The following is a 6,499-nucleotide window of genomic DNA, read 5'->3' on the forward strand; positions in this document are numbered from 1 at the left end:
AGAGTTGGGTTTGGGGATGCTGCTGCTGCTTGCCTGAGCGAGTCTCGGCAACATGGTGGAAGATACCCGCATGGAGCGAAATCCTCTTTGCCCTAGCATCCCCTCTGCCTGAGAGAGAAGCATGGTTGCACACGTCTGTCACCGCGCTCCCCAGGAGCAATTTTGGGGAAGGCACAGCACGCCGCCCCCGGGGAAGAGAAGGATCCCTTGGCCGAGGGGTCTGGAAACGCTCGGGAGTCAGAATAGCCTGCCGAGGCACGAATAGCAGGCCATGAGAAGACAAGTGTCCTCTGCTCCCTGTGGGGAGAGATTGAAGCCTGGCTGCTAAGGAGACATGAGGGGACGACAAGGGCATGGGTGCGTGCTCCACTCTGAGGAAGGAGTCTAGGCAGAAGGCAGGCCTGTCCTGTGCCTCTGGTCCCAAGGGGAAAGCATTTTTTTGGCCACCTGTCCCAAGGGCAGACTTGGGCTTGCCACCAGTTGCCATACCCGGAACTCGCAGAAACAACCCCATGGAGAAACGTGCAGTCAGATGCCGTCTTCCATCAAGATATGGCAGCATTGTGGGTGGCAGGGGGTGTGCCGGGGAAAGAGTGGAGACAGTCCCCACTGTTCCCCATCCCAGTGCTCGGGGCCCGGTGCAGGAATCCTGTCGCCTCCTCTCTCCTATGGTGAAGGCACTGGCCTAGACCCGAGTCTGCCCGAGCGCCGGAGCAAAAGGCAAAGCCTTACCTACGCCAGGAGATGGTAATAGGCATAGAGTGTCATGCTAGGCCACGCACTGTGTCTGCTTAGTTTGGCTTAGCAAGGTGAACCCCGGGCGCGAACTTGGAGCCCGGGAAAACAAGGACCAAGAGGCACCAGCTCTCCCGCGGCTCTTCTTTCCTACCGCGACAGAGCGAAAGACCAAAGCCTTGCTGAGGAAGCAGCAGCGAAGTGCAGTTTGCGCCAAGCAGAAAACCTCTGCAAAAGCATAGCAGTCGCTGGGAAATCAGAGTCGGTTCTGTGGGCTAGTTTTGTTGCTTGCCTTAGCCTAGTATTCGCAGCACGATGGGAGAAACCCGCATAGAGTGAAAGCTTCTTTGCCGGGGCATCCTCTCTGGGAAAGCACAGCATTCTCTGGGAAATCAGAGTCGGGTCTTGGGATGCTGCCTGCTGCTTGCCGGAGCTAGTCTCCACTGCACGGTGGAATAAACCCGCATGGAGCGAAATCCTCTTTGCCTGGGCATCCGCTCTGCCTGAGAGAGAAGCGCGGTGGTGCCTGTGGAAAGAGCCTTAAGGAAAGGGACACATCTGTCACTGCAGAGGAAGTAAGCCGGGCTGCTAAGGAGACACGAGGGGGAGATTAGGGCAGGGGAAAGGGCTCCACTCTGAGGAAGGAGTCTGGGCAGAAAGCATACCTGTCCTGAGACTTTGGGCCCAAGGAGACAGCAGCTCCTTGGCCACCTGACCGTGGTGGAGCCATGGGCTTGCCACCAGGCGCCTACCCTAAACTCGAGAAACAACTCCCAGAAAGACCTGGCCATCAGATGCCATCTTCCTCCGGGATGTAGAAGCTTGGAGGAGGCCCGGGTTTTAAGGGGAAGGAGTGGTGACAGTCCCCCAAAGCTCCCTATTCAGTGCACGGGCGGTGTGCAGGGATCCTGTCACCTCTCCTTTCCTGTGGGGAAAGCACAGGCCTAGTCCGCGAGTCGGCCTGAGCGCCAGAGTAAAAGGCCAAGCGATGCCTACACCGGGAGATGGTAGTGTGCATGGAGTGCCATCCTAGGCTAAGCGCGCTACTGCACGGTTGTGACTGTGTCTGCTTAGTTCGGCCTGTCAGGGTGAACCCAGGACGCGAACATGGAGCCAGGGAAAGCAAGGCCCAAGAGGCACCAGCTCTCCCGCAGCTCTTCTTCCCTGACGCGACAGAAGCCTTGCTGAGGAAGCAGTGGCGAAGTGCTGTTTGCTCCAAACCAAAGCCTCTGCGAAAGGACAGCATTCCCCGAGAAATGTTTTGGGGGCTGCTGCTGCGTGCCTGAGCCCAGTCTCGCGGTGGGAGAAACCCGCATACAGCGAAAGCCCCTTTGCCTTGGCATCGCCCCTTGGAAAGCACAGCATTCGTTGGGAAATCAGAGTTGGGTTTGGGGATGCTGCTGCTGCTTGCCTAAGCGAGTCTCCGCAGCATGTTGGAAGATACCCGCATGGAGCGAAATCCTCTTTGCCCTAGCATCCTTTCTGCCTGAGAGAGAAGCATGGTTGCTCACGTCTGTCACCACGCTCCCCAGGAGCAAGTGTGGGGAAGGCACAGCACGCCGCCCCCGGGAAAAGAAGGATCCATTGGCCTTGGGGTGGCGAAACGCTCGGGACAAGATAGCCTTCCGCGGCACGAAATGCAGGCCGGTGGCCAGACATGTGTCACCCGCTCCCTGTGCGGAGAGATGGGAGCCTGGCTGCTAAGGAGACATGAGGGGATGACTAGGCAGGGTCGCGTGCTCCACTCTGAGGAAGGAGTCTGGGCAGAAGGCAGGCCTGTCCTGTGCCTCTTGTCCCAAGGGGAAAGCATCTCTTTGGCCACCTGTCCCAAGGGCAGACTTGGGCTTGCCACCAGGTGCCATACCTGGAACTTGCAGAAACAACCCCATGGAGAAACGGTCAGTCAGATGCCATCTTCCACCAAGATGTGGCAGCATTGTAGGAGACAGGGGGTGCGGCGGGGAAGGAGTGGAGACCGTCCCCCACAGTTCCCCATCCCAGTGCCCGGGCCGTGTGCAGGGATCCTGTTGCCTCTTCTCTCCTGTGGTGAAGGTACTGGCCTAGACCCCGAGTCTGCCCGAGCGCCGGAGCAAAAGGCAAAGCCTTACCTAGGCCAGGAGATGGAATTAGGCATAGAGTGCCATGCTAGGCCACGCACGCTGCTGCAGGGTTGTGACTGTGTCTGCCTAGTTCGGCTTAGCAAAGTGAAACCCAGGCGCGAACTTGGAGCCCGCGAAAGCAAGGCCCAAGAGGCACCAGCTCTCCCGCGGCTCTTCGTCCCTGCTGCGAAAGAGCGAACGACCAAAGCCTTGCTGAGGAAGCAGCAGCGAAGTGCGGTTCGCTCCAACCAAAGACTCTGCGAAAGCACAGCATTCGCTGAGAAATGTTGTCAGGCCTGCTGCTGCTTCCCTGAGCCCAGTCTCGCGGTGGGAGAAACCCGCATACAGCGAAAGCCTCTTTGCCTGGACCTCTCCCTTAGGAAAGCACAGCATTCATTGGGAAATCAGAGTTGGGTTTGGGGATGCTGCTGCTGCTTGCCTGAGCGAGTCTCGGCAACATGGTGGAAGATACCCGCATGGAGCGAAATCCTCTTTGCCCTAGCATCCCCTCTGCCTGAGAGAGAAGCATGGTTGCACACGTCTGTCACCGCGCTCCCCAGGAGCAATTTTGGGGAAGGCACAGCACGCCGCCCCCGGGGAAGAGAAGGATCCCTTGGCCGAGGGGTCTGGAAACGCTCGGGAGTCAGAATAGCCTGCCGAGGCACGAATAGCAGGCCATGAGAAGACAAGTGTCCTCTGCTCCCTGTGGGGAGAGATTGAAGCCTGGCTGCTAAGGAGACATGAGGGGACGACAAGGGCATGGGTGCGTGCTCCACTCTGAGGAAGGAGTCTAGGCAGAAGGCTGGCCTGTCCTGTGCCTCTGGTCCCAAGGGGAAAGCATTTTTTTGGCCACCTGTCCCAAGGGCAGACTTGGGCTTGCCACCAGTTGCCATACCCGGAACTCGCAGAAACAACCCCATGGAGAAACGTGCAGTCAGATGCCGTCTTCCATCAAGATATGGCAGCATTGTGGGTGGCAGGGGGTGTGCCGGGGAAAGAGTGGAGACAGTCCCCACTGTTCCCCATCCCAGTGCTCGGGGCCCGGTGCAGGAATCCTGTCGCCTCCTCTCTCCTATGGTGAAGGCACTGGCCTAGACCCGAGTCTGCCCGAGCGCCGGAGCAAAAGGCAAAGCCTTACCTACGCCAGGAGATGGTAATAGGCATAGAGTGTCATGCTAGGCCACGCACTGTGTCTGCTTAGTTTGGCTTAGCAAGGTGAACCCCGGGCGCGAACTTGGAGCCCGGGAAAACAAGGACCAAGAGGCACCAGCTCTCCCGCGGCTCTTCTTTCCTACCGCGACAGAGCGAAAGACCAAAGCCTTGCTGAGGAAGCAGCAGCGAAGTGCAGTTTGCGCCAAGCAGAAAACCTCTGCAAAAGCATAGCAGTCGCTGGGAAATCAGAGTCGGTTCTGTGGGCTAGTTTTGTTGCTTGCCTTAGCCTAGTATTCGCAGCACGATGGGAGAAACCCGCATAGAGTGAAAGCTTCTTTGCCGGGGCATCCTCTCTGGGAAAGCACAGCATTCTCTGGGAAATCAGAGTCGGGTCTTGGGATGCTGCCTGCTGCTTGCCGGAGCTAGTCTCCACTGCACGGTGGAATAAACCCGCATGGAGCGAAATCCTCTTTGCCTGGGCATCCGCTCTGCCTGAGAGAGAAGCGCGGTGGTGCCTGTGGAAAGAGCCTTAAGGAAAGGGACACATCTGTCACTGCAGAGGAAGTAAGCCGGGCTGCTAAGGAGACACGAGGGGGAGATTAGGGCAGGGGAAAGGGCTCCACTCTGAGGAAGGAGTCTGGGCAGAAAGCATACCTGTCCTGAGACTTTGGGCCCAAGGAGACAGCAGCTCCTTGGCCACCTGACCGTGGTGGAGCCATGGGCTTGCCACCAGGCGCCTACCCTAAACTCGAGAAACAACTCCCAGAAAGACCTGGCCATCAGATGCCATCTTCCTCCGGGATGTAGAAGCTTGGAGGAGGCCCGGGTTTTAAGGGGAAGGAGTGGTGACAGTCCCCCAAAGCTCCCTATTCAGTGCACGGGCGGTGTGCAGGGATCCTGTCACCTCTCCTTTCCTGTGGGGAAAGCACAGGCCTAGTCCGCGAGTCGGCCTGAGCGCCAGAGTAAAAGGCCAAGCGATGCCTACACCGGGAGATGGTAGTGTGCATGGAGTGCCATCCTAGGCTAAGCGCGCTACTGCACGGTTGTGACTGTGTCTGCTTAGTTCGGCCTGTCAGGGTGAACCCAGGACGCGAACATGGAGCCAGGGAAAGCAAGGCCCAAGAGGCACCAGCTCTCCCGCAGCTCTTCTTCCCTGACGCGACAGAAGCCTTGCTGAGGAAGCAGTGGCGAAGTGCTGTTTGCTCCAAACCAAAGCCTCTGCGAAAGGACAGCATTCCCCGAGAAATGTTTTGGGGGCTGCTGCTGCGTGCCTGAGCCCAGTCTCGCGGTGGGAGAAACCCGCATACAGCGAAAGCCCCTTTGCCTTGGCATCGCCCCTTGGAAAGCACAGCATTCGTTGGGAAATCAGAGTTGGGTTTGGGGATGCTGCTGCTGCTTGCCTAAGCGAGTCTCCGCAGCATGTTGGAAGATACCCGCATGGAGCGAAATCCTCTTTGCCCTAGCATCCTTTCTGCCTGAGAGAGAAGCATGGTTGCTCACGTCTGTCACCACGCTCCCCAGGAGCAAGTGTGGGGAAGGCACAGCACGCCGCCCCCGGGAAAAGAAGGATCCATTGGCCTTGGGGTGGCGAAACGCTCGGGACAAGATAGCCTTCCGCGGCACGAAATGCAGGCCGGTGGCCAGACATGTGTCACCCGCTCCCTGTGCGGAGAGATGGGAGCCTGGCTGCTAAGGAGACATGAGGGGATGACTAGGCAGGGTCGCGTGCTCCACTCTGAGGAAGGAGTCTGGGCAGAAGGCAGGCCTGTCCTGTGCCTCTTGTCCCAAGGGGAAAGCATCTCTTTGGCCACCTGTCCCAAGGGCAGACTTGGGCTTGCCACCAGGTGCCATACCTGGAACTTGCAGAAACAACCCCATGGAGAAACGGTCAGTCAGATGCCATCTTCCACCAAGATGTGGCAGCATTGTAGGAGACAGGGGGTGCGGCGGGGAAGGAGTGGAGACCGTCCCCCACAGTTCCCCATCCCAGTGCCCGGGCCGTGTGCAGGGATCCTGTTGCCTCTTCTCTCCTGTGGTGAAGGCACTGGCCTAGACCCCGAGTCTGCCCGAGCGCCGGAGCAAAAGGCAAAGCCTTACCTAGGCCAGGAGATGGAATTAGGCATAGAGTGCCATGCTAGGCCACGCACGCTGCTGCAGGGTTGTGACTGTGTCTGCCTAGTTCGGCTTAGCAAAGTGAAACCCAGGCGCGAACTTGGAGCCCGCGAAAGCAAGGCCCAAGAGGCACCAGCTCTCCCGCGGCTCTTCGTCCCTGCTGCGAAAGAGCGAACGACCAAAGCCTTGCTGAGGAAGCAGCAGCGAAGTGCGGTTCGCTCCAACCAAAGACTCTGCGAAAGCACAGCATTCGCTGAGAAATGTTGTCAGGCCTGCTGCTGCTTCCCTGAGCCCAGTCTCGCGGTGGGAGAAACCCGCATACAGCGAAAGCCTCTTTGCCTGGACCTCTCCCTTAGGAAAGCACAGCATTCATTGGGAAATCAGAGTTGGGTTTGGGGATG

The sequence above is a fragment of the Mustela nivalis genome (assembly GCF_964662115.1).
Source record: "Mustela nivalis genome assembly, contig: HAP1_SCAFFOLD_176, whole genome shotgun sequence".
Taxonomy (NCBI): Eukaryota; Metazoa; Chordata; class Mammalia; order Carnivora; family Mustelidae; genus Mustela; species Mustela nivalis.